A 24,081-nucleotide genomic window follows, 5' to 3' on the forward strand; every position below is an offset into this window, starting at 1 on the left:
TTTTTTAATGGTCCTGTGTGATCTTGACCAATCAGTACATCTCTTGTATAAACCTTTAAAGTTGTTGGTGAAAGGATTATTTTCTACCGTTTCTCCATTTGTTACCAACTCTCCATAACTTCTTCTTTTCTTTTCTATCTTTTTCTGACAGTCTGCTTCACTCCAAAGGTCTTGTTAGAAGAGTGTAACCACTCATAACTCAGTATAAGGATTACTTTTTACACATTGTGTACTTCACCAGTCCTTTGACACTCTGTCTTGATACTATTCTGCAAAATATTAAAAAAAAAAAAAAAAAAACAAGACCAAACTCTCAATCTTTTTTTTCCTGCATTAGTGTATTCTATTTATTGCTTTTCTCTCTTCACACTTCTTTTCCTGTTTTCAAAAGTGTTTTAATATGCAACTGAGCTATTGTGACCAAGTAACTTTCCTTGTGGATCAGTAAAGTTTGTCTAACCCTCTCAAGGTCACTACATTTATGTGGTAAATTAGAATCATAACAGATAAGTTTTAAGTAAGATATAGTTTATAAAAATTTGACTCCATGTTTATGTGACCTTACTGTGGCGACACAAAACAAATTTATCAGTTGGAGGAAGAGCAGGAAACGTGCATTCAGTTTCACCAATTTACCATTTATTGATACATAATGAAATTAAAATGATATCTAAGAAATAAAGAAACCGTTAAAAGACAAGTTACCTTTATTTAAACAATTATTATTCTATCCAATCCATTTTTATTTGTAAAGCACCTAAAAACAATATTCAATATATAATATATTATATATTATAATGTATACTATATAATATAATATATTCAAATGTATTTTGCATAGATATACTGTATGCATTTATTAATTTTAAACACTGTGTGTTTAGAACATGACATAAATAATCTAATAATGAAATATCAATGTATTTGGAATAAATTGAGTTTATTTATCAGTTTATAAAATGAACCCAGAATGATGGCACAAAACTTTGTCACTTTCCAAACATTCACACTCACAATTTTTTTTTTTCCACCCATTTTTCTCATTTCAAAATACATTTTCCTGATAATATAAGTAATTACCTACACAAAAATATAAGTTTGTAGATTATTGTAATTTCATTTTTTTGACCTGATGTTAACGTTCCCTTGACTTCCCCATCAAACAGTTTCACAGAGCTCCCTTACCTGCCACACACCCTCTGACTGGATTCAGACCAACCGGCTCTAATTATCTCCGCCTGGCTTTAGAAAGGCTGTAAATCACAGAGGGCAGGGCTTTCACCTTTCCACTCTCACATCTACAAATGGGATTTGTTGTTATATTGGGAGATTTTCAGACCTTATCCTGTAATCTAGAAATGTATTTATCTGTCGTCACTATAATTATAAACTTGCAAACATGAAAAAAAAACATATTGTTGTCCAAAAATTGGAGAAACAAACAACCAAGACAAATGCAGCTAAAACACTGTTAGAAGGAATAATAAAAGGAGTGTAATGAGGAAAACCCTCAGGTTCGACTCGTGTGGACGATGGTAAGCGTGTTATCTGTTGTTGAATTGTGCTTTGATGCTATTTTATAAAAAATATCTATGACCTTGGCAGGGAGCTCAGGATATGCTCTAAATGTTATGTTGTGTGACTCACATATACCAATAACTCAACTACAGAGCGTCAGATTATTAATTACACCGCCATGATTATTATTAGCATTATGATTATAACAGCAGATAACATCTTTCATGTGCTCAAGTCATTGTTATAAGAACTGAAAACAATTGTTGTAACATAAATAAAGACTATTGACTAGAAACACAGGCCTGTCTGGAGTAGTATGCCAGCTGTTTGAGTACTTCACATCAAGTCCAGGCCAAGTAAAGACCAAGGCCAAGTGAAGACAAAGGTCAGGAAGAGAAAAATGTCATAACATCACTATCACTGCAAATAAAAAAGTCGTTAAAAAAAAAAAAAAAGTTTCAAATACAAGCAAAGCATTTTTGGAGAGTGATCAATATGTGTATGGTATTTAGACTTTTGTTCCCAAAACCTTATGAAAACCAGTAGGTATCAACTAAAGGCTCAGATGGAAGACAGTGGTGTGAGTGTCACCCAGTTAAACAGCTGTCAGCCTTTGTTTGTAGTAGGTGTGGTGTTCTGTGGCCCTCACCACTGTTTCCTATCCTGCATCCTCAAACTGCGTGTAAAAACACCAGGAAGTGAGATACACGCACATGCAATGGCTAAGAACAAGGTACATTGTGTACAATGGACCTTGGTGGTCTCCAACTTTGAAGGTGGGAATTCCTGCCTTTATGTCATAAAATATGGGTTAAAAGCTGTAGGCATGAATCTAGCCTTGGGTTCATGTAAGGTCAACAGCCAGACTATGTGCAGCTGCAGTGCTCCTGATCAGTCTGACCAGTAAATTCTGTGAAGATACTCAGAAGTTACACTTGAGGAGTTCTTATGCAAGTTCACAAAATGTTGAAATGAACTTTGACGCGTTTTTTCAGATCTTCCTTCGGAAATAACTCTCCTTGCACTGTTCTGGGCTGATAAAGAGCAGAGCGATAATGGAATATGTCGATCCAAAACACTGAAGTGACTCTGCCAAGTCCCTGTTGAAGGCCAACAACAACTGATTCAAAATGTTCTGACTATCACACCAATAATGCTTTCCCAGAGTGAAAACTCAAGAAAATGTGCGATAGCAAAAGGATGATACAGTGTGAGAAAAGGACAAAATGCCTTCAAGTGGAATAGAGATGGGAAATGTTACCGCTTTGCAGAAGTACTTTATCTAACAGCGGTATAATGGCTTTACCTTTAGCCTTGCTACCATATAAAGCACTGAATGGTTTAGGCTCAAAATCCATCAGAGACCTTCTAGTCCAGTCTGAACCATCCAGACCACTCAGGTGGTCTGGTGCAGGTCTGCTCTGGGTTCCAAAAGTCAGAACTAAACCTGGAGAATCAGTGTTCAGTTTCTATGCTCCGTAGATCTGGAACAAACTACCAGAAAATATCAGGTCTGAGATCTGAGAGTCTGAGTTCTGTTCAGTCCAGGTTCCAGACTCACCTGTTCACTGCTGCCTTAGGGTTAGGGTTAGGGTTCCAGACTCACCTGTTGACTGGGTTAGGGTTAGGGTTCCAGACTCACCTGTTCACTGGGTTAGGATTAGGGTTCCAGACTCACCTGTTCACTGCTGCCTTTGACTAAAAGGATTTCTACTTTTTACATTTTATATTCTCCTTCCAAACTCTGCACTGCAACTCTTACTTTAATATGTGTGTGTTTTTATGTTTTTGGGTTTTATGTGTTGTTTTCTTACTTGCTGTTTTTAATCACCTTTTACATGTTTCTTTTTATAATGTTTTAAATGTGTTTCTTTTTCCCTGTCGTATTTCAATGTCCTGTGTGAAGCACCTGGAATTGCCTTGTTGCTGAAATGTGCTATATAAATAAACTTGCCTTACCTTGCCTTAGCCACTACTATGGTGTGGAAGGGTTCAACCTGTTGTATTTTAGATGCGTGCATGAATGAATGTCCGGCTGGTTTTCTTTGTCTTTGGATATACCAAATCCATTTATCCACTGATATCAAGTCCAAGTGTTCATTATAGGTCACAATCGTTGTTCCATATACTTTCTATAAATAAACAAAATAGGCTCCTTAACATAAAAAACATTGAAAATGCTGACCAACTTCATTTATTCTGTGTCTCATTGTCAGAAAATTGTTTGGGCAGTCCTCACACACACACTGCCCACCTCACACAGCAGGTATATGGAACCTTCCAACACCCATACCAACACCCATGATGAATTGCACATGTGGTGATCATCACAGCCACACCCACTAAACAATAATTAAATTAAGGTAAAAAAAAAAAAAAAAAAGAGGAAAAAACAAACCAAAAAGTATTTTGGCTCCAACAGCGGTCATGTGTACATTTGGAAAACCTCTGTTATAAACATCACCCCCTGGTTCAGTAAGTGTCAGTATAACATACACATAAAATGTGTGGTTCTAAAGCTCTACTTCTAAAGTTATATTTTGTGACTTAATGAAAATAATGAAATGGAAACATCTTCATAACATGATGTCATCAGTGTCCACATTCCTGACATGTTAATGTACAAAACAGATGTCCAGTTTCCAAGAGGGCAGAGGTTCACAGATGGGAAGCCACATGTTTCATGGTGAACACACACATACACATGTTCTGGCATTATGTGTTACAAACAGTGTTGTGCAAGTTACTTCCAAACTGTAATCCATTACAGATTACTTGTTACTGTTATTTAAAAGTAATTCCTTACCTTACAATATTACTGTCTCCGAATTGTAGTAGATCCCAACCCCCCCGATACAAGAGACAGGAGAGCCTTTGGATGCATAAATTTGCACCCTGAAGTCCATGTGGACAGATAGCTCAGTAAGTAACGCTGCAGTCTGATGTTCAAATCCCAGCAGGAACGCTTACATTTTTTTTTTCAACATTTTACATGTTCAAACAGGGGGCATGGCCGAGGACACAGTAGATCAGGGGTGACCAACCCCGGTCCTCTAGAGCACAGGTGTCAAACATGCGTCCCAGGGGCCAAATCCGTCCCACCAAAGGGTCCAGTCCGGCCCTGGGGATGAATTTGTGAAATACAAAAATTACACTGAAGGTATGAACAATCCTTTTAGTTCAGGTTCCACATTCAGATCAATTCAATCTAAAGTGGGCAGGACCAGTCAAATACTATCAGAATAATCTAGAAATACTCACAACTCCAAATTTTTTCTTTTAGTAAATGTAAATATTTTCACGTATTTGCACTAAAACTAAGTATAATTTCACAAAAAATGTGAATAACCTGAACAAATATGAACAACCTGAAATGTCTTCAGAGAAGTAAATACAATTTTAACAATATTCTGCATGATATTAAATGTTTGTAGATCCACTGTGATCTGTAAGTTATAATGTACATGTGTAAATGATAAACTGAGGCAGAATATTGGTAAAATTACACTGATTCTTTCAGTTTGTTCATGTTATTCACATTGTTTGAAAGGATAGTTTATAGATGTAAAGATTTTCATTGTTTAATTTGACTATTTTCACTCTAAAACATAGAGAAAAGTTCAGAGAAGATATTATTTACATATTATTCTGTTATTATTTGACTGATTCGGTCCACTGCAGATCAAATTTAGCTGAATGTGGACCTGAACTAACATGAGTTTGACAGCCCTGATCTAGAGCCTCTATCCTGCATGTTTTAGATGTTTCCCTCTTCCAGTCCACCTGATGGTCATTATCAGGCTTTTGCAGATCTTGATGATAGGCTTATCATTTGAATCAGTTGTGTTGGAAGAGGGATACATCTAAAACATGCAGGATAGTTGGTCTCGAGGACCAGGGTTGGTGAACCCTGCTGTAGATAAATCCACAATCAATTAAGAATTCTAACTAGTCCTAGAAACGTTAGTTTACCTTTTAATTACTGATCACAGGAATCATGCTAACTAGCTTCTGTAAGATGTTATATGTTATTATGAAAATAAGAACAAGTGTCTGCAGTTGTTAGTCTTTTTTTTTTCATTTTATTGGGAAAATATCTAAATAGGGCGACACGGTGGCGCAGTGGTTAGCACTCGTGCCTCACAGCAAGAAGGTCCTGGGTTCGATTCCAACACCAGTCAACGGGGGGTGGGACCTTTCTGTGTGGAGTTTGCATGTTCTCTCCGTGTCTGCGTGGGTTCTCTCCGGGTACTCCGGCTTCCTCCCACCATCCAAACACATGCACTGATAGGTTACTTGGTTAATCTAAATTGCCCATAGGTGTGAATGTGAGAGTGATTGTTTGTCTATATGTTCAGCCCTGCGATGAACTGGCAAAGTGTCCAGGGTGAACCCCGCCTTCGCCCCTGTGTAGCTGGGACAGGCTCCAAGAGACCCCCGTGACTCTAGTGAGGATAAAGCGGGTTCAGAAAATGAATGAATGAATGATATCTAAATAAAGTAATAAATAAGTAAATAAAAAACCTATCTTCTTAAAGCAGGGTTAGTGTTAGTACTGAGCATACGTCCAAGTGGACAGTGGACTGTCTTCTGCCGTCTGCACCCATTGGCTGAACACCAACAGGAAATAGAACTGTACGGATGCATTGTTGATTCCTTAAGGCAGGGATGTCAAAGTCATTTTAGTTCAGAGGCCACATACAGACCAATATGACTTCACGTGGGCCAGACCAGTAAAATAATAACAGTGAAAAAAGTCAAATTATATTATGAAAATATTTACACCAACAAAGTTTCCTTACAAATCTGAATAATATGAACAATCTGAAATGTCTTTTTTTTTCTTTTTTTTTTTTTTTTTGATTTATTCAGAACATTCAATGAAATTTAACATATATGTGAACTAGCAAAACATACATAATAATACAAATATCAAGAATCATAACAATCTTAGACAGAAGAACAGCCCAATAGTTCCATTTACATGCCCGAAAAGGGGTGGGAAGAAGAGCAACTTAAGAAAAATAAGTGCAATTTTAACAATATTAGGCCTCAGTTTATCATTTACACATGTACATTACAATTTACATTACAATTACAAATACACGGAACATTTAGTAACAAGCAGAACGTTGTTTAAATGACATTTGCTTTTTTTAAAGACATTTCAGGTTGTTCATATTTTTTGGGTTTTTTCCCATTTTTTGTATAAGGATAGTTTGTAAATGTAAACATTTTCATGTAATTATACTTTTTTTTTACTCTAAAACAAGAGAAGATTTGACATCTTCATTATTCATAGGTCATTATGAGACTATTTTACTGGTCTGACGCACTTTAGATTGAATTGGCTTGTATAAAGAACCTGAATTAAAACTATGTTGACTCCATTGATTTTCAGTATCTAGTGTGTAATTTTTATGTTTCACAAATTCATCCCATGGGCCAGATTTGGCCTGCGGGCCGCATGTTTGACACCTGTGACTTAAGGTCTCATGGTCTTGCTGCTTTTTTTTTTTTTCATTTGAGCGATTAAAGTATGGGTGAAAAGTGTGTTGTAACACAAACACTTTTGAACCAAGTAAAATATTACTGAAAATTTAAAAGTCATGCTTTACACTACTGCATTACAGCAAAAAGTAATGTGTTACTTTAATGCATTGCTTTTATAAGGTGTTACTCCCAAGTTACACTGGTTACAAAATAAGAAAATAGCATTTGAGGGTATAAAAGAAACACTAAAAATATCCTCTGTGGGAAAAAAAAAAAAAAAAAAGCATCTGTTTTGAGTGCTTCTTCCTTTCAACAGGCTGTCTGTGGTAAATGTGGCAGACTATGAACTCCCACTTCCTCAACTTTAACCTAGTACATCAGCCTGGCATACTGTAAATGCCCCCGTGTAAGCCATGCAAATACTATTATCCATCAGGACAAACAATTAGAAAATAAAAGGCCATTCAGCTAACACCAAGGTCAAGTCTGAAACTCAAATGCTGTTATCAAAATAATCCAGTTGATGGAAATAAGGGATAGGATCAAAGCAGAGCCCAGGAGGAATGCAGTAATACTGGTCCTAATACTCTCCTGTGTCATGTAATCAAAGGTTTAACCTCCTCAGACCCAGCTATGGGTTTTCAGTCCAAGAGTTTCACAACTTTATACAAAAAAAGAAAAGAAAACTGTCCACCACAAAGGACATTCCATGAAAATTTAAAAACTGCATCTGAAAAAACTGTTGCATCATGATGTTTTCCAATATAGGCACTGATTGAATAAAAAACAAAAAAAGCTGGTACTTTGCTGACATTTCCTGGGTCTCAGGAAGATAAAGTATAAACAAATATCTTAATGGATTTAACCCTTTATAGAGCACTTGTTGAAATACTCTGAAATCCAAAATTTCAACCTTAGTGTGTTATTAGACATCGTCATCTACCTCCTCGTCAGTTGGCATGACAACAGTCTCCCTCCTCTTGCCATAAAACATCTGAGCAGCACTTGCTAAAAAATAAACAAATGCAATAAAACAACTGTTGCAAGGTCATAAACTGACAAAAATCACTCCTATTCACTATGTACAGCTTCAAAATTTCTATAAAATCTCTCTGAATCGCTGTATAGTGTTAAAAAACAAAACAAAAAAACATGCTTCTAGACCTCATTGAGGCACAGGATTGGCCCCGTATTTGATGTTTGCAGAAATTACCAAAAATAGTCACATGCCCTATAAAGGTTTAATGTCAAATAGTTTTTTTCTATTTCTCTATTTATTTATTTATTTAGAACACGCAAAGAAACAAAATAAAAGAAAATGAAGCAAATTAAGACAAAAAAAAAACCAAAAAAACATTTAAATGAATAGAATCTATCTTCAAGTACATACAGGTCTGAATATTGCATGGTTGAAAAGGAGTAGGAAGAAATATAAACTTATTGAATCCAACCCCTCAAGTGCTTTTACACCTTTATCACTAACTTAAGACAAGAATCAAACAATACTATTTTCCTAATATTAGCATTCAACCACATCTAATCCATAATGCAGTAACTGAATTATACACAAGTCTGTTCAGGTCAGTTCAGTCACAGAAACAGACTCAACAATTCAACAGTTTTCTTCAATAATTACAGCAGATTTATCAATACAACATTATCCATAAACAAACAGGCCTCACTGTCATTATTAACGTATCTGTATCTCACAAGAATCATTTCTTTATATCTTTTTTAAACTGAATTATGTTAGATATTTGTTTTATCTCCACACGCAATTTGTTCCACAATTTTACTCCACAGATGGTGATACAGAAACTTTTTAACGTAGTGCGCACTTTATGAATCTTTAGATTTAATTTTCTCCTTAAATCATAGCCTCCCTCTTTTTCACAAAACATTTCTTGAATATTGAATATTTTTCGAGGCCTAGAGCCTTCAGCCGCTCAGCTCCTCAGCTCTGGAACTCACTCCCATCATCCATCTGTAACTGTGATTCTCTCCCCACATTCAAATCCAGACTCAAAACTCACCTTTTCAGAATAGCCTACCCACCATAAGTTCTACTCTTCATTTTACATCTTCATTTCTATATATAGTAATTATTCTTTTATCTGTTTATTTCTTTGTATTTTATGGATTGTCTGTTTTATCTTGTTGCACAGTGTCCTTGGGTGTCTTGAAAGGCACTTATAAATAAAATGTATTAGTATTATTATTATTAAAGCGAAGTTTCACTGTTTAAGAGTGATGTGCTCTACATAACTATCCAACACACTGTATTTGGTGCCATGGGTTTGGGGCCAGTCTTTTTTAGTAGATATTTTCACATCTTATACCCAGGCTAAAGACTACTTACCAACAGACCTCGTTCCAAAATAAAACACTGAATCTGATAACTGTTGACAAGTATTCAACCACTTATACAGATTTCCTTTTCTTATTTGTGAAACACATGGAAAAAGAGTTCATTCTTTAACCTTGACATGTTTCGGCTACAACCTGTAGGGTCACTTGTTGTTCCTGACGTGTCATCATCAGCTGTTTTATCGTGGCTTGCCAGGTGACTAGGGCTGTGTATTGGCAAGAATCTGGCAATACAATACAAATCACAATATTAGGAACATGATACAATATATCATGATATATCTGTTAACAAGGCAATATGTTTTGTTTTGTTTCTTCTTCTAAGACATTATTTCCTGGAAAAATGTAATTACACCGGAAATATGCACAAATACTAAACACATTTTTATTTGATCAGAACAGGATTTAATACTATATCACACAACTTTCCTCTGTAAAAGCGAAATTTTGCAATAAATAATAATAACAAATAAATATATTAAATTATTTTAATAGACATTACAGTTTCAGATCCTGCTCAAATGTTCACATTCTATTAGTTGTGAAAAGAATGCATAGTGTACAGTCCCTGAATCATCCAACATCATAACATTATTTTTGTGCAATCCCAACAAAGGAACAACCATCTGCCTCTCTCAGACAATAAAAAGTGCTTTTATTCGGATATTCACTTCGATGCCTCTGCGCATGCGTGGCGTCTGTCAAACCGCCGGCGGATCTACTCTTAGAAATCTAGCCTTTTAACTACTTATTTCTTGCCTTTCAACGCTTACTCACTTGAACCCAACCTCTTAACCGTGTCTTTTTAACTTGACGCCATCAACCCAAACCTCCATCAGGACAGGTCAGTATTGTCAGTGGATCCTTACCTGTGGCTGTCACCCACCGCTTCCCGCGCTCTGCCCCGGTATCCCGCTGTTACCACCATGGTGTCATCCTTATCAGCCGGAGATAGTCCTCTCGTCCAAGCAAACAAAACCCTGGTAAAGGCTTACCAAACTATCGCGGATCTCAAAGAGGAAATACTGCGCCTCTCCGCAAAACTCGCGGAGAAAAATGCCCAGCTCTGTGGTTTCTCCAGCCGCCTTCCCACACTGTCCAGTCTGTTCCTGAAAAGCACAGAGAAGCCCAAAGCCTCCTGTGATGATACGGTGTTATGGGATCCTTCCTCTGCCTGTTCTCGCCCCCCGTGTTCTACACCCTGGTCTGAAGTGGTGATTCGTGGCCGCAAAAAGAACACGAGCAAAGACTCACCACCGCCGACCATCAGCACATCAAACCGCTTCTGCGTCCTGTCCGTGGAGGACGCTCCGGCTCCTCCCCCTGCAGCTGGTGTGCCCCCCATCCCACCTGGCTCTGTCCCGGAACCGGCTCCTGCTGACACCGTGGCTGCCACCGAGCTGATTACCGGCGACGGTCCTAAAGCCGGTCCTCCTGTAAAGCCTTCGAACAAGGGTCCCCGCTCCTCAGTCCGCTCTTCTGCCCGGCGCCACCTTCTCCAAGAGGCCGTCCGCCGTCACACCGACGGTCCACCCGTGGAATGTCCACCTAGAGAGACCAGGAACCCTTCACCTTCAACACCGTCTCCTCGACCACTTTTCCCTCTGACCACCGCTATCCTCGGGGACTCCATCATCCGTCACGTCCATTTCTTTAACGCCATAACCAGGTGTTTTCCTGGTTCCACCGTCACCTCCATCCTCCATGAACTCCCTCAGCTGCTGCTCTCACTGCCGTCCACCGTTACCCGGATCATAGTTCACGTGGGCTTCAATGACACTTCTCTTCAACAGTCCGAAGTGACAAAGGTTCATTTTAAAAACCTCTTTGATAAACTGAAAGTATCCGGGAAGGCTGTTTTCATTTCCGGGCCCCTCCCCTCCTTTGCCCGTGGTGTGGGCCGTTTCAGCCGACTCCTCAGCCTGAACACCTGGCTCCAGTCCGCCTCTGCTCTGAACGGCTTCAGTTTTATTGATAACTTTAATCTGTTCTGGAACCGCTCCTCCTTCTACAAGTCCGATGGTGTCCACCCCTCTAGACTAGGCAGCAGGGTCTTGGCTCAAAACATCCAACACGCTGTCCTGACTAAAACCACACCCACACCTATGTGACTACACTCTCCCTCTTCTGCTGCAGCCACCTGCTCCCCCTGCTGGTCACATCTAATATCACCACGTTCAGAGTTTCCTGTAAAATCTGAAGTGAGAATAAACAACACCCCAACTGATCTCTCCTCCTCTCCCAGGCCCTCACTGTCCACCTGTCAACCAACCACCTCAGTGAATTCCTCTTCTCCTTCCCCATCTCCAGCAGCCTACACCTCTGCCTTGCTCTTCTCCATTCCTGTCATATCCAGGTCTCGTATGGGGTTTCACTCTGCTAAAGGCATCGTAGGTGGTTCAGACAAATCCCATTACACACAGCGGACACCAACACCATGACGTCACCACCACCTAGCCGGTTTGGATTACTAAATGCACGTTCCATTGCCAATAAATCCGTCTCCCTAAATGAGCTTTTTACCAACAGGAACTTGGACACATTATTCCTGACGGAGACGTGGCAGAGGGATGGGGAGTTCATTCATTTAAATGAGCTGTGCCCTCCTGGCTGCTCTGCTGTTGGTCAGCCCCGACCCTGTCGCCGGGGTGGTGGCCTGGCTGTAGTGCACCAAGACAAATACACATGCAGAGGGATGAGCACCGATGACTTTCCCTCATTTGAGTCACAAATGATCAAGATTGGCTCGTCCAGTGTGTTTTACTGTTTCTTAATCTACCGTCCCCCTGGCCCTGCTGGTGCCTTCTTAAGCGATTTCAGTGATTTCCTAACATCAATAATAAAACTGGAGAAGGTTTTAATTCTTGGTAGGGCTGCACGATTAATCGATTTTAAATCGAAATCGGATTTTTTAATTAGTACGATTTTTAAAAAAGGGAAATCGTAAAATCGATTTCATCTCTCTCGTGCCTGCGGGCCGCGCGCTTGTGGGCTCCCGTAGGCTCCTCCTCCTATCAGTGACAGTGGTCTGTCACAGAAGTCCGTGTAATGACCGGACTTTAAATGTGTTCATGAGCCCGCAGTACTTACAGCAATGTAAGCTGTGGCTTCACGCACGGATCCCGCAACTGAAATAGAACTGCATGTGGATCACTCATCTTACGTTGTCCCGGATCCGTACCGTACTGTCTTCTTCCGAACCGGGTCCGGGTCTCGGGTCATCAGCCTCAGCAGAGGAGCCCACACAGCCCCCTGCCCACACACATCCACCAGCTCCACACATAGAATCCCTCCAGCGTGTCCTGGGTCGGTCTATTCCACGCACAGATCCCCCAGTTTAAATAGAACCGCATGTGGATCACTCATATTAACGTGGTCCACGCACGCACGACTGATGCCTGTCACTGACTTACATTGGTATCACTTCTGTGAGCCCAGATACCCAGAAAAAAAACAAACAAACAAAAAAAACAAACAAAACAAATATATACATACATATACATATATATATATATATATATATATATATATATATATATATATATATATATATATATATATAATTTAGTCCTCTTACTTGCTACATTTTTCATTCACAAATGTAAGTTCTGTAACACAAAACCAAATATTATTTATTTTTTGAAAGATGTTGAACTTTATTTAAAGCTGTTCGATAAATCTGGAAACAAAAAGGCAGGTATAAAAAAGGCTATAAAAAACATAAGTATTTGCTCTGATTTGGACATTGTATTATATAGTGTATTCCCCCTGACAAACTTCTGTTATTTTCTTGTTGTATACATTGTTTGTATACTCTACTTCATTCAATAAAGATTTAATTAAGAATAAAACTTCTGTGGGTTCATCACGTGATCCCATCAGAGATTTGAGGTCAGAGCAGTGCCTTGCATTGTTGGCTGCTCACGAAAACGGCATGCTGACTTCTGTTGTCTTTTGTAGTTTTACCCAAAAATCGAAATCAAAATCGAAAATCGAGTTTTTAGAGGAAAAAAATCGGGATTTTTTTTTTTTGCCAAAATCGTGCAGCCTTAATTCTTGGGGATTTCAATCTGCACATCGACAACAATTCATCCAGCCCAGCAATGGAACTTTTAGCCATGACTGACACTTTTAACCTCAAACAACATGTATCTGGCCCCACCCACAAGAAAGGGCATACCCTGGACCTGGTTTTCTCATTGGGCTTACACGTCACAAATGTGTGTGTTGAGGATGTCCACCTGAGTGACCATTGTGGTGTGTTTTTTGACTTATGTGTGCCTCTGGAGCCCAAGCCTGCACCTAGAAGGGCCAAGAGGAGGATTATCACAGAGTCCACAGCCCAGGTTCTCCATGCCCTGTTTAACCCTAGTCTTCTTAATGAGTGTCCTGATGTTGATGAGTTTATCCAGTGCTTCTCCACACACTGCAGCTCTATTCTTGACCAGGTGGCTCCCTTGAAAACCAATGTCACTCGTAAGTGGTCTTGTCCCTGGATAAATGAAAACATCTTAAACCTAAGGAGAACTTGTCGCAAAACTGAGCGTCTTTGGAAATCAACCCAGTTGGAAGTACACAGGTTACATCTGAAAGATCTCATAACCTCATTAAATAAAATGATTAAGGAGGCAAGATCCAGCTACTTCCACAAACTTATAGCCACAAACAAGAAAAACCCCAAAGTAATCTGTGACACAGTCCAGTCCAGTGTGTCCCCTGCTGTCCCTGCTGCCCCTGTGCTCTGTAAAGCTGACAGCAATGACTTCCTAAACTTCTTCACAGACAAGATCAGGGATATTAAACACAATATCCCACCACCCTCTGGCCGTCTGACCCGAGCCGATCCCCCTCTGCAAACCTGGTCCTCTTTCGACCCTGTGACACTGGAGGACATCTTAGCACTTTTATCCAAAATGAAACCCTCCTCCAACTCTGCAGACCTCCTCCCCCATAAGCTCCTTGTCGGTGTCTTTGACACTATTGGACCATGGGTCACAAAGCTTTTTAACCTGTCGCTTTCAACTGGTTTGTTTCCCAGCTCCTTCAAACAGGCCATCATAGAACCTAAACTAAAGAAAACCACTCTGGACCCCACAGACTTCAAAAGCTACAGGCCCATTTCAAAGCTCCCCCTATTGGCCAAAATCCTTGAGAAGGCAGTGTCTAAACAACTGACAGCTTTTCTGGAGACACACCAGATCTATGACACTTTTCAGTCTGGGTTTAGACAACGCCACTCAACACAAACCGCACTATTAAAAGTGTCCAGTGACATCCTGATGGAGGCCGACTCCAGGAAATCCACGGTCTTGGTCCTGCTAGATCTGTCCTCGGCCTTTGACACAGTGGACCATACCATAATGACTGAGAGACTGAGGGACCTGGTAGGGATGTCAGGTCCTGTGCTAGACTGGTTCTCCTCTTACCTGACTGGCAGAAGCTTCACTGTGTCAATAAACAACTTCCAATCTGACTCAGCGGATCTACTGTGTGGTGTGCCCCAAGGCTCTGTCCTGGGACCAGTCCTATTCTTACTCTATGTCCTCCCACTTGGCCACATTATCCAACAGTATAGTGATGTCTCCTATCATCTATTCGCGGATGAAATCCAGATATACTGCTCCTTTAACTCCTCTGAGCCCCACAAACTGAGTTCCTTAATCATCTGCTTGTCAGAGCTGAAGCAGTGGCTAAATGAGAACAGCCTCCAGCTGAACCCCAGCAAAACTGAGACCCTCATCATTGCCCCGGATAGTGCAATCCCAGGGATCAAACATCACCTTGGAGACCTGAGTTCCTCGGTAAAGACCAAACTGAGGAATCTGGGTGTCATCTTTGACCAGGACATGTCTTTAGAATTCTACTCCAAACACCTAGTGAAAAACTGTTTCTTCCAACTACGCAACATCTCCAAACTCAGATCTATGGTGTCCATAAATGAGCTTGAGATGATCGTTCATGCTTTTGTGTCTTCTCGCTTAGACTACTGCAACAGCCTGTTTACATGTTTAAACAGAAGGAGCTGGTCCGTCTACAGTTTGTCCAGAACTCTGCTGTCAGGCTCCTGACCCGCACAAACAGGAGAACCCACATCACTCCCATCCTTAAATCTCTCCACTGGCTCCTGTTCTATATCGTCTTCATTTCAAAATTCTGGTGCTAACTTTCCGGGCTCTACATGGCCAGACCCCTGCATACATTGCTTCCCTGATCCAGCCCTACAGCTCGACTCGTAGCTTGAGGTCTTCAGGACAGCACCTGCTGATGGTTCCACACACCTGCTGATGGTTCCACACACCTGTTTTAGCACACGCGGTGACAGGTCTGTTAAAGCTGTGGACCACGTCTATGGAATGGCCTGCCTCTACACCTACGGTCCATGGATTCTGTAGAGAGCTTTAAGAAACACCTCAAAACCCTCCTGTTCAAAAAGGCTTTTTAGTCTCCCACCTGACCCAGGACCACCACAGACTGATTACACTCTATGTATTCATCATAACGTACTCCATGTGTCATTCCCCCCCCCCCCAGTCTCTCTATATCTCTATCGCTCTCTCTTTTCTCCTCCTTTACTCTCTCTCTCTCCCTTTAACCCCAACTGGTCCAGGCAGATGTCCATCCTTCAGGAGTCTGGGTCTGCTCCAGGTTTCTGCTGTTAAAGGGAAGTGTTTCCTTCCACTGTCACCAATCACAAGTGTTTGCTCCTGAAGGATTCTGTTGGGTCTCTGTAAACTTAATTTGATTTGATTTGAACTGATAAAGCACTTTGTGACTCTGTCTGTGAAAAGTGCTCTATAAATAAAATTTACTTACTTACTTACTTACTTACTTACTTTTAGGATGATTGAAATAACCATTATTTAACAAAACAGTGTTATCAGTTTAAAAACTACATGCATGACCTGCAATATCACAATACTATTTTTTAGTACAAACAACAGAGCAAAATACCCATGTGAATAATGAAATAAAAGAAACACAAAAAAGAAAAACAAAAATAGGACCAATGACCCTGTATCTTAGCGGCCAAATTCAAAGCTTTTTAAATGTATCCAGATCCATTTATTCTCACCCAGTTCTGTGTATTTATTCTATTACAGAAATAGTCCATGTTTTGGTCATATTCCAATCAGATCTGTAAAAAATTAAAATTCCAACTTGATATCATTGATACTTAGGGATTTATTGGATCAATCCACTTCCTATCTGTTAGAATGGGGAAATTTTTCAAAGTCACACCAAATCCAGAATCAGATCCGGATTGAAATAATTTCAATCCCTTGTGTTGACATCATATACACAAGCTGTATACCAAGTTTGAAGTCAATCAGAACTGGAGTTTAGGAGAAAAAGACGATTGAAATTTTTTCCCCATAAGAGCCCATGTTAAATTTTCCGTAAGTTCCCAGATCCAGAAGAAGATCCTGATCAGCATGTGGACATTATGTTTTGGTCATCTCCCCATCAGGGCTGGACTGGAGACATTTACACTGGAGATCATTTATATTTACTGAGTTATTGTATCCATCCACTTCCTATCTCTTATAATGGGGAAATTTTTCAAAGTGGCACCAAATCCAGAATCCAATCCAGATCCAAATAATTTCACTAACTTTTGTTGATATCATCATGAAGAAGGTGTATACCAAGTTTGAAGTCAATCGGAATTGTAGTTTCAAAGAAGAAGATGATTGGAATTTTTGTAACGGACGACAGATGATGACACCGGACGCTGCATGACGACAATAGCTTATGGCCTGTCGGCCGCTAAGCTAAAAACATGAACCTCCACCATATACATTCGGATAAATACCTAAAAATATCGACATAGTACTTTTTAATATCGATACAGTATCATGACATGAAATATCATGATATACTGCAGAACTGATATTTTCTTATACCCCTACAGGAAACAGGGCGATTCTGCCCCCCTCCTGCCCGCCCCACCTGGGCGGGCAGGAGGGGGCGGAATATTTCCCGGGGATATTTCCAGGGGCGGAATATTTCCGGTTAACTGCTCCTCTGTGTGTGGTAGATGTCCAGTACTTACAGATCTGAAGTGTGCACTGCACAGACCAGCATTCTGAATTTCCTCCTCAAACCAGTTCTCCCGTCTTAACGCCTGCAACCATAACTTTCGCTGATTTTTCTGGAAGGGATGTTTGCCAGCAGGCATTCTGTAGAAGTTTAAATCCTTCTGTGTGTTCTTTCTGTTCTGACAACCCACGGCACAGTAAGGCGACGGCATTATTCACACTGGCAGTCAGTGCTTTGCTATGAACTCGGCGTGCTTTCTGCCTCCAAGGTGTGCGAGCAGCATACGTCCTACGTCCTCATGAAACTGATCTATGGCCTCCCTGATCCATCGGTGGTATCTGTTGGTTTCGGAGCAGATGACCGTGGCTTCTTTCCGGTCCATAATATGGTTTTGTCTTTTGCAGTGATCCATTAAAGCTGATTTTATGTTCTGTTGTTTTGCCTTTTCTTTGGTTTTGTGTCTTGCTGCTGTCTCTTCTTCACATTGTTTTCTGTGCTTGTTTTTCCTCGTGCCAAATGTTCTTCCTGTTTCTATAATGTAGGTCTTATTTATTACATGACAGGCAGGGTATTTTGTAGATGACATTGTGTTTATTGTCTGTGGGTATTTTGTTTTTTGGGTGGACCAGTAGTTTTCTCAGTGTGATATGTGGTTTAACTGGGGTGTTGATGTGATATTTTCTCATTGCTCTCCCATCTGAGGAAGGCGACAGGTTGTAGCCGAAACATGTCAAGGTAAAAGAATTAACTCTTTTTCCGTCTGTCTGACAAATAAGAAAAGGAAATCTGTATAAGTTCTGGTAGACAGTATGAACCTATTTGGACCAAGGTTATTATCGTTAACAAAAACTAACGAAATGACGAAAACTCAAGTTGAAAAAAACATTTTCGTTAACTGAAATAAATTAAAACTATAATTAAAAGAAAAAAATGATAACTAACTGAAACTGTATTGTGTGATTACAAAACTAAATAAAACTAATAAATTCTCTTCATTTTTGTTTTTGTCAATGTCAGATTGATATGAAATTGATTTATTTCACTCCAGCAATTTTAGCTGCTGGCACCATACGACACTTGATGGTCCGGAAACATGGTGAATAAAGCAGAAGAATCCTGTATGGAATTTATGTGAATATGATGCCAAAGAAGAGAAAAAAATATGAAAAAACTGAAACTAAACTAAAACTAAGCATTTAGAAAAGAACAAAAACTAATAAAAACTATCAAACGTCCTCTAAAAACTAATTCAAACTAACTGAATTAGAGAAAAAAAAAAAAAAAAAGTCCAAACTAAATAAAGCTAAACTAAAATGGAAAAATACAAAACTATTAGAACCTTGATGTGGACTATTCAACCACTTAGCTAATGTTACGAATGTTACGCTCTGAGTGGGAGGCTCACATGCTGATACCAAATGGATAGGGCCAGTGTTCGGTGTCCCTCTGAGCTTCGTCCTCTTCCCACTGACAGGCCTGCTGATGCACAAAAAAGATGAGACATGATGATTATTGTAAGGTACTAAGTTTCATGGTAAACAAAGAAACTGTTAAATTCCATTGGCGCACAGACAGCTTTCATTTCAGCAACTCGGTATGTGGTTAACAGGCTGTGACAGTTATTCCACAAGAGAATCTAAGGACTATCATTCCCTGTATCAATACTCACTGAAATATCAAAGACCGTTTCTTTGGAACAATTTATATCTCCCACTTTCATTTGTGACCAATTATAGAGTCTTATACATTCTTTATATTTTACCTCAATTTTTAAGTATGGCATCCAATCTATGTGAGCTGCGTTGCTTTTTTTTTTTTTTTTTTGTCTTTATTATGTTGTAGTGATGCCTGTATTTGGATTAGTTTCTGTTATTTGTATGATTAATTGATTTTTAAGGGGAGGTATTTGTGTAAGCCATTTCTGGGGTCTACCCTCTAAAGCATACTGTGCTATCATTTTGAAATGTTGTATTGTGTATTAATTTTTGAAAGTAAAATGGCATAAAATGACATAAAATAAAATAAAATAATGCAAGTTTTGTGGCTAATTAAGTAAACAGCCTACATAGACTACAGATACATGTTTAAAAAGCTGTGGCTGGATTAAACAGCAGCAACAACCACTGCAGATAGAATAGAATAGAATAGAATAGAATAGAATAGAATAGAATAGAATAGAATAGAATACAATACAATATCTTTATTGTCACTGTAACAAGTACAACAAAATTTAAAAGTGCCATCCAATCTGTAAATCATGTATAAAATCTACTATAAACATACAAATAAAAGCAGCTAAAATAAATAGGTTAAAAAACAAAACAAACAAAAAAACAAAACCAGCAGAAACCCTTCACTCTCACATAAGCATACATTCTGTTATTGCACTGATCCCTTATAAAACACTGTTGGGTGAAAACTGCTCTTCAATCTGTTTGTCCTTGTCTTTATTTTTCTGTATGTTACAAATATTATCATTTCTTCACTTTCTTTTTCAATCCATCTAAGCTAGGAATACATGCTGTGACTTTGTGCTGTTTCAGATTAAACATGACACAATGTAGAAATATCTTTGGCGGTATCTCTAAAACAGTGCTCGTACTGTGAGAGGTGCAGAGACAGCTGTTGTCCTCCACTCACAACCAAAGTCAAAGGCCTGGGACTACATTTGTACACTGTCAGAAGTGGAGGACAATCATTTCACAGTGTGAAAAGGTAACATCTGCCTAGCAACAAACTGGAATTCAGCATGAACTGACATGACTTTGATCAACATGACACATTAGCAGAAGTGGCAAAAGTACTCATTACTTTTCACAGAAGTAATTACAAATTACACAGAAGAAGAACATTGGACAAATCGCAGACATTCCCATGGAACATCATAGACTTCTAAGTCTGTCTCTTAAAAAAAAAAAGGGGATGACGTATAGAGTGTAATTTTGTATCTGTATGTGTGTGTAGACATGTATGCATATTTTAAGTGCATGTGCATTGTTATTGTGTATATATGTGTTAATGTAAACTTTAGGTGTGAGTGTATGTACAGATGTTCTATTTTTATTCATTCTCGTGAACATGGGTAATCGTATATTTTTTATGCGTGGATGTATGTACGGGTGGGGAAGTATGTATATGGTTATCGAGTATAGAGGTGTATGTTTGTGCTTTGTATTACCTTGTAAAACTCAATAAAGAATATTAAAAACAAAAAAAAAGTACTCACATTCTGTAGGTAAGTAGAAGTACAGCTACTTCTGTGAAAAAATACTCTCATAAAAGTAGAAGTACTGATTCAACTCCTTTACTTAAGTTAAAGTAAAAAAGTACAACATCTCAATTGTAATAAAGTACAAAAGTAAAACTGCATTTTTTGCCATGAATGAAACAATACTTATTTAACCTGGCAAAATCACAAGAGTTTGTTTTCTAATCCCACAGTGAATGGTATGGACCAGAGTCCTGCAGTGGGTCTGATACACGACAGGTAACCCGCAAAAACATGTGGGGACAAGTAAAAAAAAAAAAGATTATTAGCATTTTCACGGGTTAATTAAATGAAAAGTGGACTCGTGCAGGACTCTGGTACTGACCCTGTCCACAGCCTGTGCTCCCTTCTCTCCTCCACACTGATTTTCCCTCTGAAGCGACGTATTTTACATACTGTCACATCCATTTAGTTTGAAAAAGTAACGAGCCTATTCTGAGAATGTAAGGAGTATAAAGAACAGATGTTTATGCAAAAATGTAGGGAGTAAAAGTAAAAAGTTGTCAGAAAAATAAATGCACAAGTAAAGTACAGATACCTAAAAAATCAACTTAAGTACAGTAACAAAGTACTTATACTTTGTTACTTCCCACTTCTGTACATTAGCTTATATAGTCAAAATGCTAATGCTAATGCTGAGTCAGATTGGCCTCTTTTTCCAAGTAACAACTCAGTCCACAGATTCCTCTTTAACCTTTAATTTTTTACAATGACATAAATATCACTATGATCGTTAACTGAGCTTCATTATTCATAACACTCATGACATTTAATTCCTCTACTTTGTCTCAGCATCAGTTTCAGGAGACGTTATCATCACATGGTCTGTATACATGCCATAACCCTGTTCATCACATCCTTGTTGCACAGTCTCACAGTTTGTAGGGTCTTAAATCTTTGAGTCTAGACTTTGAAGTGTTCCTCAATTCAACCTAATTCAACCAATTCAGAATTAACCTCATGATAAGTGTAAAGAGAAGAAAGAAATCAACAGCACATTCCATGGGGCAGCAACAGCAAGGCCAAGTGAACACATGCAACAGCCAGAAGCATCTGGTCACATGACCTATGACCTCAGAGGTTAGTGTTGGCACAGTTCAAGGATTTAAAAATGCCAACCTATTCAGTGACCGAAATCATAAATCACTGAAATCCAATTCTGAATTCAAGACAAGTTCCCAGATGTCTATATTACAGTTGATATTTACTAAACTGTAAGATACAATCTACAACTGAAACAATAATCAAACAAATTCATCCATCAGGTTGATGGATAACTGCATGGTTCACCTTTGAGTGGGAACTTTGTAGTCTGAAGTGATGTAATGGGCTTTTTTTAGAATCCCAAATGTTTCTGTGGTAAACAGATGGTGAACTATGTCCAGTCAGACTAATGTGTTTCAGGTTGTCCAGTTTGGGTAAACAGTCTCTAGCCTACAAACATTATACTAAACTGAACCTGCTATGGTTTGTTTTCACGTATTGGTATTTTATAATGCCTACACTTAACAACTAATAGAAAGAACACACAATTCTGAGTAAAGATGTGTGAGTAGAGGTTTATCTTGAATTCATTGTCATATTTCCATGCAGTAGGATGAATTATTACTAAATCAGTAAATGCAGTACTTACACTAAAGATAGTCTTAACATGTATATGATGAATTAAACGTAATAAAAATCATGTAGTAATTAAATCTGAAACAAGTGCTGTGAAAAGAAAATTGACTATATTAGTGAGTAACAAAAAAATTTTTTTTAGACATATCTTAAAGTTACAGACTATAACTTAATGGTATTTTTATGATTAAAAAATGAAGGTATTTCTGTAAATCTGCCTAAACTTTACCTAGCACTTTAGTACATGTAACATGTTAATATCAGGGACTAATCTACATTTTTTTTTTTGTAAAGTACTGAGTAAATTTCACAAAATTGTAGGCAAATGTTGAATCTGCTGTTCTTGTGAAATTCAATTGGTTATAAAGATTTAATTTTTAGACTGTATTTAGCATTTTTCATTAATTTACAAAGCTACATTTTAAATCCAAATTTGCAACTTTAAATCTTCTCAATAAAATTACAAATGTCATGTTAAAAAGATAGTGCAAAGTGCAAGAGTGATTCAGACTGTGCAAAATCATATATATATATATATATATATATATATATATATATATATATATATATATATATACAGTACAGGTCAAAAGTTTGGACACACCTTCTCATTCTTCGCATTTTCTTTATTTTCATGACTATTTACATTGTAGATTCTCACTGAAGGTATCACAACTATGAATGAACTCATGTGGAATTATGTACTTAACAAAAAAGTGTGAAATAACTGAAAACATCTTTTATATTCTAGTTTCTTCAAAGTAGCCACCCTTAGCTCTGATGACTGTTTTGCACACCCTTGGCATTCTCTTGATGAGCTTCCAGAGGTAGTCACCTGAAATGGTTTCCACTTCATAGCTGTGCCTTGTCAGGGTTACTTAGTGGAATTTCTTGCCTTATTGATGGGGTTGGGACCATCAGTTGTGTTGTGCAGAAGTCAGGTTGATGCACAGCTGACAGCCCTATTGGACAACTGTTAGAATGCATATTATGGCGAGAACCAATCAGCTAAGTAAAGACAAACGAGTGGCCATCATTACTTTAAGAAATGAAGGTCAGTCAGTCTAGAAAATTTCAAAAATTTTGAATGTGTCCCCAAGTGCAGTCGCAAAAACCATCAAGCGCTCCAACGAAACTGGCTCACATGAGGACCGCCCCAGGAAAGGAAGACCAAGAGTCACCTCTGATGCTGAAGATAAGTTCATCTGAGTCACCGGCCTCAGAAATCGCAAATTAACAGCAGCTCAGATTAGAGACCAGATGAATACCACACAGAGCTCTAGCAGCAGACACATCTCTACAACAACTGTTAAGAGGAGACTGCGTGAATCAGGCCTTCATGGTCAAACAGCTGCTAGGAAACCACTGCTCAGGAGAGGCAACAAACACAAGAGATTTATTTTAAGGCCAAGAAACCCAAGGAATGGACATTAGACCAGTGGAAATCTGTGCTTTGGTCTGATGAGTCCAAATTTCAGATCTTTGGATCCAACTGCCGTGTCTTTGTGCAACGCAGAAAAGGTGAACGGATGGATGCTACATGCCTGGTTCCCACCGTGAAGCATGGAGGGGGAGGTGTGATGGTGTGGGGGTGCTTTGCTGGTGACGCTGTTGGGGATTTATTCAAGATTGAAGGCAACCTGAATCAGCATGGCTACCACAGCATCCTGAAGTGACATGCCATTCCATCCGGTCTGCGTTTAGTTGGACCATCATTTATGTTTCAACAGGACAATGACCCCAAACACACCTCCAGGCTGTGTGAGGGATATTTG

This window comes from Sphaeramia orbicularis, chromosome 12 (assembly GCF_902148855.1).
Source record: "Sphaeramia orbicularis chromosome 12, fSphaOr1.1, whole genome shotgun sequence".
Taxonomy (NCBI): Eukaryota; Metazoa; Chordata; class Actinopteri; order Kurtiformes; family Apogonidae; genus Sphaeramia; species Sphaeramia orbicularis.